Below are 20,299 nucleotides of genomic sequence, written 5' to 3'. Positions count from 1 at the left end.
GGCCTTAAAAGTGGCTTCTTTAAGGTAACAGGAAAGCAATCTCCCCTAACAATAAGCCTTCAGTGGAGTCTAGTTAAAAACACAGCCTGGATCCCCTTCGCACATCTGGCAATTAATTTTCTGGAACTAAAGTTCAGTCTTCACATACCCATAGGTGGTTCATTCTAACTGGCATCCATTCTAATTCTTCAGTAACCTTTCTGTACCAGAAGTTAATATTCCAAATATCACCTTTGGCAATGTTCCTCCTTAAGGGTAGGTATATCATAGACCAGGTGTCCTCTCTTGAAGAGTATCCTCAACCTTGACAAGAAGAATGGAAGCAAGACCTTAGGAAAAGAAACTAAGAGATTGTTTTGGAGCATAAAAGGCAGTATACTTGTCAATTCTGAGAAACAGCTGAAGAAGAGAGATTTTTAAGGGAAATTGTCTTAGTTTAAATTCTCAATCCGTGTTCAACAAGTGGCTATGTTCTCGGAATTGGATTATTTTGGCTGTATGTGTATGTGTGCATGTACTAAAATGTGTGTACACATGCACTGAAATAATTGATAGAAATTTTCATTGGTTCCATTATTATTTAAGAAGAGTATATATGTCATGTCATATATCTTTTACTAATGATTCTCCTGAGATTCTCAGATCTCCTCTCCTTCCTTCATCTTCTTTGTCCCCTTATGACATTTTTCAGCCATAGATAAAAACTTAAAGGCCTATAGAACTGAGGTCTTCTCAGACGCTAAATTCACATCTGGGGAATAAGTAAGGTGATTACTCAAAACATTTTATTTTATTTTATTTTATATTTGTCTTTTGTCTTTTTAGGGCCACACCCACAGCATATGGAGGTTCCCAGGCTAGGCATCAAATTGGAGCTGTAGCTGCTGGCCTGCACCACAGCCACAGCAACACAGGATCCAAGCCATGTCTACGACCTACACCATAGCTCACAGCAACACCAGATCCTTAACCCACTGAGTAAGGCCAGGGATCGAACCTGCATCCTCATGGATGCCAGTCAGATTCACTTCCGCTGAGCCACAATGGGAATTCATCACAACATTTTAATAAGTGTGAATTAAGAAGAGGATGCTATAAATAGAATTAAGGGAAGGTGAAAATTTGAACATAGATATGAGAAATTCAATATAAAATTTGGAAGACAAGGTTTTTTAAAACCTCTTACAAGAAATGTCAATAAGCTGCATTAAATGACTAGATGTTACATATTTTAGGCCTTCAAGGCATATGGTCTGTGCTGCCAACTATTCATCTCTGCAGTTCTAACAGAATGGATGTAGCTCGGCTCCCACAAAACTTTTTTTTTTTTCTTTTTGACAGTACTCACATTATCTAGAAAGTCCCAGGCTAGGGATTAAACCTGAGCCACAGCAGTGACAATGCCAAATCCTTAACCTACTGTGCCACCAGGGAACTCCCCCCAATAAAACTTTATTTAGAAAAATGGGTGGCTATCCCATGGGTCATAGTTTGCTAATCCTTAACCTATAAGGTACTTTAAAAGGCCTAAGGGATTGGAAAAACAGTCAGAAAAACACAAAAAGATTAGAAGACATCTATATGTCCAATAGTCACATAATAGGTATTCCAGAAGGAGAAAAGCAAAAATAAAAAGAAGAAGAAAGAAAAGGCCACAAGGTCAACTAATTTATGACAAAGGAACCAAGAATATAAAATGGAGAAAAGTGTCTCTTCAATAAGTGGTGCTAGGAAAACTAGACAGCTACATGAAAAAGAATGAAATTAGAGCATTCTCTTATACCACACACAAAAATAAACTCAAAATGGATTAAAGACCTAAATGTAAGACCAGATACTATAAGACTCTTCATATCCACCTCCCTAAAAATAAACAAATGGGATATAATTAAACGTAAAAGCTTTTGCACAGCAAAGGAATACATAAACAAAATGAAAAAAAAAAAAAAAACCACAAAAAGGAGAAAATATGTGCAAAGGAAGCAAACAACTAGGGATTAATCTCCAAAATATATAAACAACTCATGCAGATCAAGATTAAAAAAAAAAAAAACAGGAGTTCCCATCGTGGCATAGTGGAAACAAATCTGACAAACAACCATGAGGTTGCAGGCTCACTCTCTTGCCTTGCTCAGTGGGTTAAGGATCCAGCATTGCCGTGAGCTGTGGTGTAGGTCACAGACATGGCTTGGATCTAGTGTTGCTGTGGCTGTGACGTAGGCCAGCAGTTGTAGCTCTGATTAGACCCCTACCCTGAGAACCTCCATATGCCATGGGTGTGGCTCTAAAAAGAAAAAAAAAATTGAAAAATGGGCAAAAATGATCAAAAGATCTAAACAGACTTTTCTCCGAAGGCATATAGATTGCCAAAAACACATGAAAGGATGCTCAACATCACTAATTATTAGAGAAATGCAAATCCAAATTAAAATGAGTATCACTCCACACCAGTTAAAATGGCCAGCATCAAAAAGTCTATGAGCAATATATGCTGAAGAGGGTGTGGAGAAAAGGGAACCCTCCCACACTGTTGGGCAGAATATACACTGGTACAACCACCATGGAAAACAATGTAGTGTTTCCCCAAAAAACTAAAAACAGAACTACCATATGATCCAGCAATCCCATTCCAGGACACCTATCTAGAGAAAACCCTAATTTGAAAAGATGCATACACCCCAATGTTCGCTGAAGCACTATTTACGATATCCAAGACATGGAAGCAGTCTAAATGTCCACTGTCAGAGGAATGGATAAAGAAGAGGTGGTACATATACACAATGGAATACTACTCAGCCATAAAAAATAATGAAATAACACCATTTGTAGAAAAATGGAGGGACTAGATATTATCATACTAAGTGAAGTAAGTCAGACATAGAAATACAAACATCATATGGTATCACTTATATGTGGAATCTAAAGACAAATGATATAAATGAACTTATTTACAAAACAGAAATAGACTCATAGACCTCACAAACAAACTTACAGTTACCAAAAGAGACAAGGAGGGGGAATATCAGGTGAGGGTTTGGGATTGGCATATGCACACTACTGTATATGGCATGGATGGTCAGTGGGGACCTGCTGTATAGCACAGTGAACTCTACTCAATATTCTGTCATAACCTATATGGGAAAAGAATCTGAAAAAGAATGGATATATGCATGTGGATAACTGACTCACTTTGTTGTACAGCAGAAATTATCACAACATTGGAAAATAAATATACTTCAATGAAACTAAAAAATGAGGGAAAGGCCAAAGCCAGACACATTCAAGGCAATTTAAAGAAATTTAAGGCTATGATTTTCATGAATGAGAGGTCTCTTTATTTCTCAATACCATGGGTCCAGACATATCTATGACAAGATAAAAATGTGGAAATTTCAAAGGGGTAGAGAGAAAAGCTCAAGAGTTTCCAAAGAGGAGGGAAAAAAGGTACACGTGCAAAAAACATGAAATAAAAATGGCTTTAGTCTTTTTTAGCAGAATATTGGATATTAGGAAATGCTATAGCAATGTCTTGAAGATTTAAGAGATCATTTTTTTAACCTACAAAATGTTAAACTATTGATTAAATGTGTGTATAAATTAACAGTATTTTCTGATAAACAAGGCCTTAAAACCTCACAGGCTCTTTTCCCAAGAAACTGAGAGATTATGTTCTACTCATTTGAGGCCAAGAAAAACAAAAACTGTATTCAGGAAACAGAATCCAACTCAAGAGAATGGTGATGAAAAAACCAGGAAGATGATAGCTATGCAACAAACTTAGGAAGCTATCGGTGAAAACTGAAGCAGTTCAGAGGGCAGCAGAAGAGTGAATGAATAAAGTACTTGATGATTTTGCATGTGTTCAAAAATTATTTAAACAACTGGAGGAAGTTTGTGAGGAAGACATTAGTGAAAAACATATAGAAGCAAAATAAAAACATAAAAAACTATTAATTACTTCGAAAAATGAAAAGATTTTTATGAAAATGAAATTTAAAATATTAGTTGACTTTAAGTGAGTATTACTCATTGAGATATAATAATACAAATGCAAAATATTGATCTAAACAAAAGTATGATAGAACTATCATATCAACTGGTTGATAAGAGATCACTAAATCACTACCTTACAAAATAAAAAATAATGACAACACAAAACGCTGGCAAGAATATAGAGCAACTCAATCATTCATAAATTTCTGGTGGGAATGTAAAACAGTACAGCCATTTGAAGAACAGTCTGACATTTTCTTATTAAACTAAACATATACTTACCATATGACCAACCAATTGCACTTATGGACACTGATCCTAGAGAAATACAAACTTATGCTCACACAAACAGTGAATATTTATACTAGCATTATTCATAATAGTTAAAAAGTAGAAAGAGTCCAGATGCCTTCAACAGATAAATACTTAAACTCTGATACATCCATACCATGGAATACTACCCAGCAATGAAAAGGGAAAAATTATTGCTACACATAACAATTTGGGAAACATCATCAGAGGATTATGATAAGTAAAATAAACCAATCTCAAAAAAAGTTACAAAGTGTATGATTACTTTTTATAACATGTTTGAAGTGATAACGTTTTAGCAATTGAGGGCATATTAGTGATTTAGGGTAAAGCAGAAGAGAGCTGGGTGTGGTTCCAAAAAGGCAAGAGGGATCCTTCTGATTTTGAAACTATTCAATATCTTGACTGTAGTGGTAGATAAATGAACCTCAACTTAATATAGAAATGAATACACACAAACACACACAGAGATATACAAATGAATATGGGTAAAACTGGCCATCTGAATAATATTAATGAATTATATCAATGTCAACATACTGATTATGATGTTATATTACAGTTTTGTAAAATGTTACCATTAAGGAAAACTAAAAAAAATTGCATGTGAATCTCCAAGTGTCTTAATACAAAAAATTAAATTTTAAATAACATTTAAAATAAATTCACATAAATAAAATGTTTGTGGAATTCCTTACCCTACCCCCAAATGTTATCATTGGGATATCTGGACAAAGTGTGCATGATATATAAAAATAAAATAAAATGAATTCATTCCATTCACCTACAATACTTGGTATGGTAAATGTTGCACTTTTACTCAAAATTCTAAATCATTCTGTTTTTGTTGTGCATTTAAAGGGAGATTTACTTCATGTGTAGGAGTGTAATTCAGCCAGACAGTGAGAAGAACATATAAAATCCTGCAGAGACAGCACCCTCCGTGAGAATTTGCTCACTAAATTTGTGCCAGCAAGGCAGATTGATTACCTGATTTCTAGTCATTTCAGATGTCCTTCACTATATTTATAGGTAGCGATAAGTTGTCTGTTGTTTTCTTGTGGAAATGTAAATAGCCAGTGGGTGCTCTCTTGCTTGACCTGTGGAGCAGGAAAATGTGAAATCAGCAATAAAAGACTTGATTTATTTCTCATTGTAACCCTTCATTTTCTACACTGCATCAGGTTTGGGTACCATCAAAAATTCTAGTGGACAACTGGAGTGGTTTTTGGTATTGTGGCTAGACTAGATATTTAGTTTAAGTCACTAAATCCCCTCTTTTCCTTGACAGCCATTCATATGTCTTCTGGGCCAGAGTATAGAGATGTGCTTCCTCGTAAGCTAGCCACTATCTTCATGGGACTATTTAAATGAAAGCTTAAATTAATTGCAATTAAGTGAAATAAAAATGTATTCCATTACAACAGCCATATTTTAAGAGCAATATAACTAGTAATAAGTGCTCTAATAATTTATCTTTCTATAATTCTGTTATGAGAACAAATTATTTCCAAGAGATTCTATGACAAGAAAAGGAAACGACAGTGGTATAACTAGTTCATGTTAAATAAAAACAAAAGGAAAACTCAGGTATTTTTGTCCAGGAGGCAAGATGTTCGACTGGAGCTTTCAGTATTCCCTTTATATTACTTAGCTCTTCATTTCATTAAAAAAGGGTGCAGAGGGTGCAGAGAAAGGGGAATCTTCTTACACTGTTGATGGAAATGTAAATTGATACAACCACTGTGGAAAACAGTAGGGAGGTTTCTCAAAAAACTAAAAATCGAGTTTCCATATGATCCAGCAATCCCACTCCTGAGCATCTATCCAGAGAAAACCGTAATTCAAAAAGATACATGTTCCCCAACATTCACAGCAGCACTATTTACAATAGCCAAGACATGGAAGCAACCTAAATGTCCACGGACAGAGGAATGGGTCAAGAAGAGGTGGCACATATATACAATGGAATATTATTTGACCATAACAAAGAATGAAATAATGCCATTTGCAGCAACATGGATGGACCCTGAGATTATCATACTAAGTTAGACAGACAGTGAAAGATAAACATCCTATGATATCACTTATACATAGAATCTAAAGAAAGGACGCAAGTGAACTTATTTACAGAACAGAAACAGACTCAGACTTTGAAAACAAACTTATGGTTACCAAAGGAGACAAGTGGGAGGGGAGGAAGGATGAACTGGGGGTTTGGCATTGGCATATGCACACTGGTATATGGAATGACTGGCCAACTGGGACCTGCACAAGGAACTCTACCCAATATTCGGTGATGGTCTATACGGGAAATGAATCTGAAAGAGAATGGATATGTGTATATGTATAACTCAATCACTGTGCTGTATAGCAAAAATTATTCACAACATTGTAAGTTAACTATAAAACTTTAAAAATAAAAAAACTGGAGTTCCCGTCGTACCGCAGTGGTTAACAAATCCAACTAGGAACGATGAGGTTGCGGGTTTGATCCCTGGCCTTTCTCAGTGGGTTAAGGATCCGGCATTGCCATGAGCTGTGGTGTAGGTCACAGAAGCAGCTTGGATCCCGCGTTGCTGTGGATGTGGTATAGGCCGGCGGCTACAGCTCTCATTAGACCTCTAGTCTGGGAACCTCCATATGCCATGAGTGCGGCCCTAGAAAAAGACAAAAATAAATAAATAAAATAAAATTTAAAAAACTATAAAACTTTTAAAATGAAACTATAAAACTTTAAAAATTTTAAAAAAAAATTTCAGGAGTTCCCTGTTGGCCTAGTGGTTAGGGATTTGGCAGTGTCACTGCTGTGGTGCAGGTTTGATCCCTTGCCTAGGAACTTTGGCATGCTGCAGGTGTGGAAAAAAACAAAATAAAAAACAAATAAATAAAGGAATAATTTTTAATTTTTTTTCAAAAATAAATAAAAGGCAGGTAGGCAGGAAGAAAATAATTTTTTTTTTAATTTCAGGCTTTTAGCATGGAATTTATGAGTGTAGCACAACAGTAGGTATAGGTATCTCTGAAACCATCAATGCTTCTCACAATCTGGGAGGCTTAGGTGCATCAGCTGTGCTATTACTTTTCCTTTTCCCTCTCTTGAAATATGTGTCATTCTTTCTTATTTTTCTCCTCCTCCTTTTAGACTCTGACCAAGGAACCATGGAGGAAGAATTACAGAGTTGATTTTTTTAAACTTAATTTTAACAGAATCTAATAGTATTAGGTCTAAATAAAATTATGACATGTATAAGAAAATTAGGTCAGTCACTTAGAACAGTGGGTCTAGTAAATGATATTAACTTTCCAAAGTTGAGATTTGGGGCTAGAATTCCTCCTTAGTCCAGTGGTGTCATCAAAAAGGAGGCAGAGAAAAGAAAGAATATTCACCTTCATCTTTTTGCCAGTGTCAAGTCAGACTAACAATCTTTTGACTCCTACTACCTAATTTCTGAATTATTAATTCTTCTCTAAGGAGTTTGGAATGAGGGAGGAAATTTCCAGTTAGAATTTGGGGAATGAGAAAAATTCGTATTTCAAATAGCTATTAGTCTGTTAGAGATGAATCCTTAAATTTTACAGAAGCATATTCAATATTTTTTATGGAGGAGAGGATAATTTTAATTTTTTATATAATGATTTTTATTTTTTTCATTATAGCTGGTTTACAGTGTTCTGTCAATTTTCTACTGTATAGCATGGTGACCCAGTTACACATACATGTATAGATTCTTTTTTCTCACATTATCATGCTCCATCATAAGTGACTAGATATAGTTCCCTAATATTGATTTTTTTATATGTATCATTGAGTTAAGTTTGCTCCTTGATGTTTGCAGTATTTTCTTATAATTAGATATGTCACTAACTTTTAGGATTTTGTATTTTAAAACAGTTTCACTATTTTTTGAATTACTAATCCATTACTGCAAGTACAGAGTAACAGAATATTCAGTGACTTAAAGTCTAGCGTAATAAATAATACATTTCTGTGATTTTGTTTTTGGTTTTAATGGCCACACTCGCAGCATGTGGAAGTTCCTGGTCCAGGGATTCAATCCAAGCCACAGCTGCAAACTACGCCACAGCTGTGGCAATGCCAAATCCTTTAACCCACTGCACGGGCCAGGGATTGAACCCTCCCATCCACAGTGACCCAAGCCACTAAAGTCAGATTCTTAACCCATTGCTCTACAGCAGGAACTCCAATTTTCTTTTTTAAATGCATGTCTTACTACAAAAAAGTAGTGCAACATTAAAGTAGAAAAGAAAAATTTTTATTTACCCATAATCCTACTCTCTAATATAATCATTTGAAGTTCTTTTTTTTCCTTTTTTTATTTTGGTGCTACACCCACGGCATATGGAGGTTTCCAGGGTAGGGGTCAAATTAGAGCTGTCGCTGCCAGCCTATGCTATAGCCACAGCAACACCAGATCCAAGGCATGTCTGCGACCTATACCATAGCTCACAGCAACAAGGGATCCTTAACCCACTGAGTGAGGCCAGGGATCAAACCTGCCTCCTCATGGATGCTAGTCAGATTTGTTTCCACTGAGCCATGAGGGGAACTCCTGAATTTCTTCATTTTACTTCAATCTTTGATTACTAATCACTTGAAACAGTGGTTAATAGCCTTTTGGTTTATTTATATGTATGTTTTTGTTTACCTCATATTAAAAATATTTTCTCTATAATTATCACTTTTAATCATTTCAGTTGATTTCTAAGGTCCGTCAGTTTGCTCTGCTAGTACAACATAAATATTCTATATTTTACAATTTTTATAAATGTATTCTTTTATTTTTATTTTTTTTTAAGAAATTATGTTAGCTTCCAAGATGGTCCCTAATGATCCTCATCTCCCAAATCACATGCCTTTATATAGTCTGCTCCAATATCGACTAGGGTAAACCTGTGTCTGACGGGATACTGTGGATATGACACTGTGACTTCCAAGCTAGGTCACAAAAGACATTGCACCTTCTTCCTTGTGCCCTGGGACTGTTCGCTGCGGGAGAAACTGGCAGGTATATACTGAGGACACATGAGCAGCTCTGTGGAGAATGCCATGAGGAAAGGAACTGGGGTCTTTTTCCGAGAGCCAGCACCATCTTCCCGGTCATGTGAATGAGGCACCTTGGTATCTAGTGTTTCAGCCCATGTCAAGCCTTCACATGACTGCAGCTCTGCAGTCTGAGTCCTGACTGAGACCATCTAGGAGACCCAAAGCCAGAAGTGACCATCTAGACCACTCACAAATTTCTAATCCATAATAACTATGATAGATAGTAATCGGCTGTTTGGGGATAATTTTTTATGCAGCAATATCTAATTAATACAGACATTTTAGTTACAGATAATCTGAAATGTAGTCTTTGTTAATGGACAAAAATGGTTTCTATATATATTACTCTCATCTAAACAATAAATACTAAATGAAAAGTTATGTCAAAAATATAAGGCAGAAATCACACAAATATCACAGGCATCATATAACTCAGTGTCATCACTATCAGCATTCTGAATTTCTTCTAAACATACATTAAAATATACTTTTCTTTCTATTTTTTTTTTTTTTTTTTTGCCTTTTTGCCATTTCTTGGGCCACTCTCACGGCATATGGAGGTTCCTAGGCTAGGGGTCCGTCCAATCGGAGCTGTAGCTGCCGGCCTACGCCAGAGCCACAGCAATGTGGGATCCAAGCCTTGTCTGCAATCTACACCACAGCTCATGGCAATGCTGGATCCTTAACCCACGGAGCAAGGCCAGGGATCGAACCCGCAACCTCATGGTTCCTAGTTGGATTCATTACCTGCTGAGCCAAGACGAGAACTCCAATTTATACTTTTTTTTAAAAAAAAGTGTGTATCATACGGTATTTGTCTTTATCTTTCTGACTTACTTCACTCAGTATGAGAGTCTTTAGTTCCAATACCATATGATATCACTTATACCTGAAATCTAGTATATGGCACAAATGAACCTTTCCACAGAAAAGAAAATCATGGACTTGCAGAATAGACTTGTGGTTGCCAAGGGGGAAGGGAAGGGAGTGGGGTGGTTGGGGAGCTTGGGGTCAACAGATACAAACTATTGCCTTTGGAATGGATTAGCAATGAGATTCTGCTGTGTAGCACTGGGAACTATGTCTAGTCACTTGTGATGGAGCATGATCATGTGAGAAAATAGAATGTGTACATGTATGTGTAACCAGGTCACCATGCTGTACGGTAGAAAAAAAAATTGTATTGGGAAAATATCTATTAAAAATAATAATTAAAGGAGTTCCCGTCGTGGCGCAGTGGTTAATGAATCCGACTAGGAACCATGAGGTTGCGGGTTCGGTCCCTGGCCTTGCTCAGTGGGTTAACGATCCAGCGTTGCCGTGAGCTGTGGTGTAGGTTGCAGACGCGGCTCGGATCCTGCGTTGCTGTGGCTCTGGCGTAGGCCGGTGGCTACAGCTCCGATTCAACCCCTAGCCTGGGAACCTCCATATGCCAGGGGAGCGGCCCAAGAAATAGCAACAACAACAACAACAACAAAAGACAAAAATAATAATAATAATAATAATAATAATAATTTAAAAAAGATTTAAAAAAATAAATAATAAACAAATAAATAAATAGTGTGTAGACTATAATACTGTTATTAAATTTTTCCCTTAATAATATAAAGGAGTTATTTTTGGCCTATACATACATATCTAAATAATCATTTTGATGGTTACATATTATTCAGTTTTATAGATATACCCTAATATATTTTACCAATTCTCTCTTTGGACATTTAGGTTGTTTCCATCTATTTAGTGTTATACTTGTATCACAATCAGTAACTTTTTACTAACATTTATTTTCATACTTCTCTATATGTTTTTCTTATGATTAATTTCTTAGAGTTTAGAGGAAACATATGCATATACATTTGTGGGGGGCATGCCTAAGTCATGTGGAAGTGCCTAGACCAGGGATCAAATCAAGACCACAGCAGTGACTCTAGCCAGCATGTACAGTGATTTAAAATGACTTATTTATGATACACTAAATTCTCTAATACACTTAGGTCTGTTTATAGATTCTGAATTAATTACATGCTTTTGATCTAACAAGTCCATTTAAGTCTTGGTATTTCAATTTTTTGTTTTGAATTAGAGCAATTTAGACTATCTTTGTTATTTGGTATAAAAATTCTTTCCTCAAAGACATCCATTGCACAGATTTCTTAACTCTTCTCACCTATTACCTGAATGAAACAGATAAACAATAGAATTTTTTGTGTGTTTTAGGAAAAAATGTTCTTTATGATTTTGAATTGGGATGACCTTATATATGCATAAGTTTGGGAAAACTGCTAAATTTAAAATACTAAGTTTTCCTATTCAAGAAATAGTCTGCTGAGATCAGGAACAAGACAAGGATGTCCGATCTCACCACTACTATTCAACACAGTTTTGGAAGGCCTAGCCATGGCAATCAGAGAAGTAAAAGAAATAAAAGGAATCCAAATTGGAAACGAAGAAGTAAACTATCCCTATTTGCAGATGACATGATACTATACCTAGAGAATCCTAAAGACTGTACCAGAAAACTCTTAGAGCTCATCCGTGAATTTGGCAAAGTCACAGGATACAAAATTAATACACAGGAATCGATGGCATTTGTATACACTAACAATGAAAGATCAAAAAGAGAAATTAGGGAAGCAATCCCATTTACCACTGCATCCAAAAGCATAAAATACCTAGGAGTAAACCTACCTAAAGAGACAAAAGACCTGTACTCTGAAAACTATAAGACACTGATGAAAGAAATCAAAGAGGACACAAATAGATGGAGAGATATACCAAGCTTGTGGACTGGAAGAGTTAATATTATCAAAATGACTATACTACCTAAGGCAATCCACAGATTCAATGCAATCCCTATCAAATTACCAAGGACATTTTTCACAGAACTCAAACAAAATATTTTCAAGTTTGTTTGGAAACACAAAAGACCCAGAATAGCCAAAGACATCCTGAAAAAGAAAAATGGAGCTGGAGGAAGCAGGCTCCTTGGCTTCAGACTATACTACAAAGCAACAGTCATCAAAACCACATGGCACTGGCACAAAGACAGAAATACAGATCAGTGGAACAGGAGAGGAAGCCCAGAATTCAACCCACACACCTACAGCCAACTCATCTATGACAAAGGAGGCCAGAATATACAATGGAGAAAGGACAGCTTGTTCAATAAGTGGTTCTGGGAGAACTGGACAGCCACATGGAAAAGAAGGAAATTAGAACACTCCCTAACACCATACACAAAAATACACTCAAAATGGATGAAAGACCTAGATATAAGACCAGACACTATAAACCTCTTAGAGGAAAACAGAGCCCAAACACTCTCCCACATAAATGACAGCAACATCTTCTCAGATCCACCTCTTAGAGTAATGACAGTAAAAGCAAAAATAAACAAATGGGACCCAATCAAACTTAAAAGTTTCTGCACAGCAAAGGAAACCCTAAACAACACGAAAAGACAACCCACAGAATGGCAGAAAATGAAAGCAAATGAAGTGACTGACAAGGGATTAATCTCCAAAATTTATAAACACCTCCTATCGCTCAATACCAAGAAAACAAACAACCCCATCAAAAAATGGGCAGAAGATCTAAACAGTTCTCCACAGAAGACATACAGATGGCCAAAAAACACATGAAAAGATGTTCAACATCACTCATTATTAGAGAAATGCAAGTCAAAACCACTATGAGGTACCACGTTATACCAGCCAGAATAGCCATCATCAAAAAGTCTACAAACAGTAAGTGCTGGAGAGGGTGTGGGGGAAAAGGAACACTACTACACTGTTGGTGGGATTGTAACTTGGTGCATCCACTGTGGAAAACAGGATGGAGATTCTTCAGAAAATGAAAAATAGAACTACCATTTGATCCAGCAATCCCACTCCTGGGCATCTATCCAGAGAAAACCATGACTTGAAAAGACACACGTACTCCAGTGTTCACTGTAGCACTATTTGTAATAGCCAAGACATGGAAACAACCTAAATGTCCACTGACAGAGGAGTGGATCAAGAAGAGGTGGTACATATACACAATGGAATACTACTCAGCCATAAAAAATAATGAAATAACACCATTTGTAGAAAAATGGAGGGACTAGATATTATCATACTAAGTGAAGTAAGTCAGACATAGAAATACAAACATCATATGGTATCACTTATATGTGGAATCTAAAGACAAATGATATAAATGAACTTATTTACAAAACAGAAATAGACTCATAGACCTCACAAACAAACTTACAGTTACCAAAAGAGACAAGGAGGGGGAATATCAGGTGAGGGTTTGGGATTGGCATATGCACACTACTGTATATGGCATGGATGGTCAGTGGGGACCTGCTGTATAGCACAGTGAACTCTACTCAATATTCTGTCATAACCTATATGGGAAAAGAATCTGAAAAAGAATGGATATATGCATGTGGATAACTGACTCACTTTGTTGTACAGCAGAAATTATCACAACATTGGAAAATAAATATACTTCAATGAAACTAAAAAATGAGGGAAAGGCCAAAGCCAGACACATTCAAGGCAATTTAAAGAAATTTAAGGCTATGATTTTCATGAATGAGAGGTCTCTTTATTTCTCAATACCATGGGTCCAGACATATCTATGACAAGATAAAAATGTGGAAATTTCAAAGGGGTAGAGAGAAAAGCTCAAGAGTTTCCAAAGAGGAGGGAAAAAAGGTACACGTGCAAAAAACATGAAATAAAAATGGCTTTAGTCTTTTTTAGCAGAATATTGGATATTAGGAAATGCTATAGCAATGTCTTGAAGATTTAAGAGATCATTTTTTTAACCTACAAAATGTTAAACTATTGATTAAATGTGTGTATAAATTAACAGTATTTTCTGATAAACAAGGCCTTAAAACCTCACAGGCTCTTTTCCCAAGAAACTGAGAGATTATGTTCTACTCATTTGAGGCCAAGAAAAACAAAAACTGTATTCAGGAAACAGAATCCAACTCAAGAGAATGGTGATGAAAAAACCAGGAAGATGATAGCTATGCAACAAACTTAGGAAGCTATCGGTGAAAACTGAAGCAGTTCAGAGGGCAGCAGAAGAGTGAATGAATAAAGTACTTGATGATTTTGCATGTGTTCAAAAATTATTTAAACAACTGGAGGAAGTTTGTGAGGAAGACATTAGTGAAAAACATATAGAAGCAAAATAAAAACATAAAAAACTATTAATTACTTCGAAAAATGAAAAGATTTTTATGAAAATGAAATTTAAAATATTAGTTGACTTTAAGTGAGTATTACTCATTGAGATATAATAATACAAATGCAAAATATTGATCTAAACAAAAGTATGATAGAACTATCATATCAACTGGTTGATAAGAGATCACTAAATCACTACCTTACAAAATAAAAAATAATGACAACACAAAACGCTGGCAAGAATATAGAGCAACTCAATCATTCATAAATTTCTGGTGGGAATGTAAAACAGTACAGCCATTTGAAGAACAGTCTGACATTTTCTTATTAAACTAAACATATACTTACCATATGACCAACCAATTGCACTTATGGACACTGATCCTAGAGAAATACAAACTTATGCTCACACAAACAGTGAATATTTATACTAGCATTATTCATAATAGTTAAAAAGTAGAAAGAGTCCAGATGCCTTCAACAGATAAATACTTAAACTCTGATACATCCATACCATGGAATACTACCCAGCAATGAAAAGGGAAAAATTATTGCTACACATAACAATTTGGGAAACATCATCAGAGGATTATGATAAGTAAAATAAACCAATCTCAAAAAAAGTTACAAAGTGTATGATTACTTTTTATAACATGTTTGAAGTGATAACGTTTTAGCAATTGAGGGCATATTAGTGATTTAGGGTAAAGCAGAAGAGAGCTGGGTGTGGTTCCAAAAAGGCAAGAGGGATCCTTCTGATTTTGAAACTATTCAATATCTTGACTGTAGTGGTAGATAAATGAACCTCAACTTAATATAGAAATGAATACACACAAACACACACAGAGATATACAAATGAATATGGGTAAAACTGGCCATCTGAATAATATTAATGAATTATATCAATGTCAACATACTGATTATGATGTTATATTACAGTTTTGTAAAATGTTACCATTAAGGAAAACTAAAAAAAATTGCATGTGAATCTCCAAGTGTCTTAATACAAAAAATTAAATTTTAAATAACATTTAAAATAAATTCACATAAATAAAATGTTTGTGGAATTCCTTACCCTACCCCCAAATGTTATCATTGGGATATCTGGACAAAGTGTGCATGATATATAAAAATAAAATAAAATGAATTCATTCCATTCACCTACAATACTTGGTATGGTAAATGTTGCACTTTTACTCAAAATTCTAAATCATTCTGTTTTTGTTGTGCATTTAAAGGGAGATTTACTTCATGTGTAGGAGTGTAATTCAGCCAGACAGTGAGAAGAACATATAAAATCCTGCAGAGACAGCACCCTCCGTGAGAATTTGCTCACTAAATTTGTGCCAGCAAGGCAGATTGATTACCTGATTTCTAGTCATTTCAGATGTCCTTCACTATATTTATAGGTAGCGATAAGTTGTCTGTTGTTTTCTTGTGGAAATGTAAATAGCCAGTGGGTGCTCTCTTGCTTGACCTGTGGAGCAGGAAAATGTGAAATCAGCAATAAAAGACTTGATTTATTTCTCATTGTAACCCTTCATTTTCTACACTGCATCAGGTTTGGGTACCATCAAAAATTCTAGTGGACAACTGGAGTGGTTTTTGGTATTGTGGCTAGACTAGATATTTAGTTTAAGTCACTAAATCCCCTCTTTTCCTTGACAGCCATTCATATGTCTTCTGGGCCAGAGTATAGAGATGTGCTTCCTCGTAAGCTAGCCACTATCTTCATGGGACTATTTAAATGAAAGCTTAAATTAATTGCAATTAAGTGAAATAAAAATGTATTCCATTACAACAGCCATATTTTAAGAGCAATATAACTAGTAATAAGTGCTCTAATAATTTATCTTTCTATAATTCTGTTATGAGAACAAATTATTTCCAAGAGATTCTATGACAAGAAAAGGAAACGACAGTGGTATAACTAGTTCATGTTAAATAAAAACAAAAGGAAAACTCAGGTATTTTTGTCCAGGAGGCAAGATGTTCGACTGGAGCTTTCAGTATTCCCTTTATATTACTTAGCTCTTCATTTCATTAAAAAAGGGTGCAGAGGGTGCAGAGAAAGGGGAATCTTCTTACACTGTTGATGGAAATGTAAATTGATACAACCACTGTGGAAAACAGTAGGGAGGTTTCTCAAAAAACTAAAAATCGAGTTTCCATATGATCCAGCAATCCCACTCCTGAGCATCTATCCAGAGAAAACCGTAATTCAAAAAGATACATGTTCCCCAACATTCACAGCAGCACTATTTACAATAGCCAAGACATGGAAGCAACCTAAATGTCCACGGACAGAGGAATGGGTCAAGAAGAGGTGGCACATATATACAATGGAATATTATTTGACCATAACAAAGAATGAAATAATGCCATTTGCAGCAACATGGATGGACCCTGAGATTATCATACTAAGTTAGACAGACAGTGAAAGATAAACATCCTATGATATCACTTATACATAGAATCTAAAGAAAGGACGCAAGTGAACTTATTTACAGAACAGAAACAGACTCAGACTTTGAAAACAAACTTATGGTTACCAAAGGAGACAAGTGGGAGGGGAGGAAGGATGAACTGGGGGTTTGGCATTGGCATATGCACACTGGTATATGGAATGACTGGCCAACTGGGACCTGCACAAGGAACTCTACCCAATATTCGGTGATGGTCTATACGGGAAATGAATCTGAAAGAGAATGGATATGTGTATATGTATAACTCAATCACTGTGCTGTATAGCAAAAATTATTCACAACATTGTAAGTTAACTATAAAACTTTAAAAATAAAAAAACTGGAGTTCCCGTCGTACCGCAGTGGTTAACAAATCCAACTAGGAACGATGAGGTTGCGGGTTTGATCCCTGGCCTTTCTCAGTGGGTTAAGGATCCGGCATTGCCATGAGCTGTGGTGTAGGTCACAGAAGCAGCTTGGATCCCGCGTTGCTGTGGATGTGGTATAGGCCGGCGGCTACAGCTCTCATTAGACCTCTAGTCTGGGAACCTCCATATGCCATGAGTGCGGCCCTAGAAAAAGACAAAAATAAATAAATAAAATAAAATTTAAAAAACTATAAAACTTTTAAAATGAAACTATAAAACTTTAAAAATTTTAAAAAAAAATTTCAGGAGTTCCCTGTTGGCCTAGTGGTTAGGGATTTGGCAGTGTCACTGCTGTGGTGCAGGTTTGATCCCTTGCCTAGGAACTTTGGCATGCTGCAGGTGTGGAAAAAAACAAAATAAAAAACAAATAAATAAAGGAATAATTTTTAATTTTTTTTCAAAAATAAATAAAAGGCAGGTAGGCAGGAAGAAAATAATTTTTTTTTTAATTTCAGGCTTTTAGCATGGAATTTATGAGTGTAGCACAACAGTAGGTATAGGTATCTCTGAAACCATCAATGCTTCTCACAATCTGGGAGGCTTAGGTGCATCAGCTGTGCTATTACTTTTCCTTTTCCCTCTCTTGAAATATGTGTCATTCTTTCTTATTTTTCTCCTCCTCCTTTTAGACTCTGACCAAGGAACCATGGAGGAAGAATTACAGAGTTGATTTTTTTAAACTTAATTTTAACAGAATCTAATAGTATTAGGTCTAAATAAAATTATGACATGTATAAGAAAATTAGGTCAGTCACTTAGAACAGTGGGTCTAGTAAATGATATTAACTTTCCAAAGTTGAGATTTGGGGCTAGAATTCCTCCTTAGTCCAGTGGTGTCATCAAAAAGGAGGCAGAGAAAAGAAAGAATATTCACCTTCATCTTTTTGCCAGTGTCAAGTCAGACTAACAATCTTTTGACTCCTACTACCTAATTTCTGAATTATTAATTCTTCTCTAAGGAGTTTGGAATGAGGGAGGAAATTTCCAGTTAGAATTTGGGGAATGAGAAAAATTCGTATTTCAAATAGCTATTAGTCTGTTAGAGATGAATCCTTAAATTTTACAGAAGCATATTCAATATTTTTTATGGAGGAGAGGATAATTTTAATTTTTTATATAATGATTTTTATTTTTTTCATTATAGCTGGTTTACAGTGTTCTGTCAATTTTCTACTGTATAGCATGGTGACCCAGTTACACATACATGTATAGATTCTTTTTTCTCACATTATCATGCTCCATCATAAGTGACTAGATATAGTTCCCTAATATTGATTTTTTTATATGTATCATTGAGTTAAGTTTGCTCCTTGATGTTTGCAGTATTTTCTTATAATTAGATATGTCACTAACTTTTAGGATTTTGTATTTTAAAACAGTTTCACTATTTTTTGAATTACTAATCCATTACTGCAAGTACAGAGTAACAGAATATTCAGTGACTTAAAGTCTAGCGTAATAAATAATACATTTCTGTGATTTTGTTTTTGGTTTTAATGGCCACACTCGCAGCATGTGGAAGTTCCTGGTCCAGGGATTCAATCCAAGCCACAGCTGCAAACTACGCCACAGCTGTGGCAATGCCAAATCCTTTAACCCACTGCACGGGCCAGGGATTGAACCCTCCCATCCACAGTGACCCAAGCCACTAAAGTCAGATTCTTAACCCATTGCTCTACAGCAGGAACTCCAATTTTCTTTTTTAAATGCATGTCTTACTACAAAAAAGTAGTGCAACATTAAAGTAGAAAAGAAAAATTTTTATTTACCCATAATCCTACTCTCTAATATAATCATTTGAAGTTCTTTTTTTTCCTTTTTTTATTTTGGTGCTACACCCACGGCATATGGAGGTTTCCAGGGTAGGGGTCAAATTAGAGCTGTCGCTGCCAGCCTATGCTATAGCCACAGCAACACCAGATCCAAGGCATGTCTGCGACCTATACCATAGCTCACAGCAACAAGGGATCCTTAACCCACTGAGTGAGGCCAGGGATCAAACCTGCCTCCTCATGGATGCTAGTCAGATTTGTTTCCACTGAGCCATGAGGGGAACTCCTGAATTTCTTCATTTTACTTCAATCTTTGATTACTAATCACTTGAAACAGTGGTTAATAGCCTTTTGGTTTATTTATATGTATGTTTTTGTTTACCTCATATTAAAAATATTTTCTCTATAATTATCACTTTTAATCATTTCAGTTGATTTCTAAGGTCCGTCAGTTTGCTCTGCTAGTACAACATAAATATTCTATATTTTACAATTTTTATAAATGTATTCTTTTATTTTTATTTTTTTTTAAGAAATTATGTTAGCTTCCAAGATGGTCCCTAATGATCCTCATCTCCCAAATCACATGCCTTTATATAGTCTGCTCCAATATCGACTAGGGTAAACCTGTGTCTGACGGGATACTGTGGATATGACACTGTGACTTCCAAGCTAGGTCACAAAAGACATTGCACCTTCTTCCTTGTGCCCTGGGACTGTTCGCTGCGGGAGAAACTGGCAGGTATATACTGAGGACACATGAGCAGCTCTGTGGAGAATGCCATGAGGAAAGGAACTGGGGTCTTTTTCCGAGAGCCAGCACCATCTTCCCGGTCATGTGAATGAGGCACCTTGGTATCTAGTGTTTCAGCCCATGTCAAGCCTTCACATGACTGCAGCTCTGCAGTCTGAGTCCTGACTGAGACCATCTAGGAGACCCAAAGCCAGAAGTGACCATCTAGACCACTCACAAATTTCTAATCCATAATAACTATGATAGATAGTAATCGGCTGTTTGGGGATAATTTTTTATGCAGCAATATCTAATTAATACAGACATTTTAGTTA

General features: G+C 35.8%; 1 protein-coding gene across 1 annotated transcript in view; it reads right to left on the bottom strand.

Annotated features, from left to right (window-relative positions):
• The window catches only part of CFAP47 (cilia and flagella associated protein 47), a 560,199-nt gene that overhangs the window by 452,898 nt on the left and 87,002 nt on the right, over window positions 1–20,299 (bottom strand). Inside the window, exons 7-8 of the mRNA XM_021080094.2 lie at window positions 15,934–16,043; window positions 5,296–5,405 (exon numbers count right to left, since the gene is read on the bottom strand). The gene's annotated coding sequence lies outside the window, so the exon portion shown is untranslated. The remainder of the gene's footprint in view (window positions 1–5,295; window positions 5,406–15,933; window positions 16,044–20,299) is intronic.

This window comes from Sus scrofa, chromosome X (assembly GCF_054392235.1).
Source record: "Sus scrofa isolate SSC_HxYL_T2T_F1_AM1 chromosome X, Sscrofa_HxYL_maternal_Yorkshire_Landrace_v2.0, whole genome shotgun sequence".
Classification (NCBI taxonomy): Eukaryota; Metazoa; Chordata; class Mammalia; order Artiodactyla; family Suidae; genus Sus; species Sus scrofa.
The sequence above is the reverse complement of the archived record's forward strand: the minus strand, read 5'-3'. Positions and strand labels throughout refer to the sequence as shown.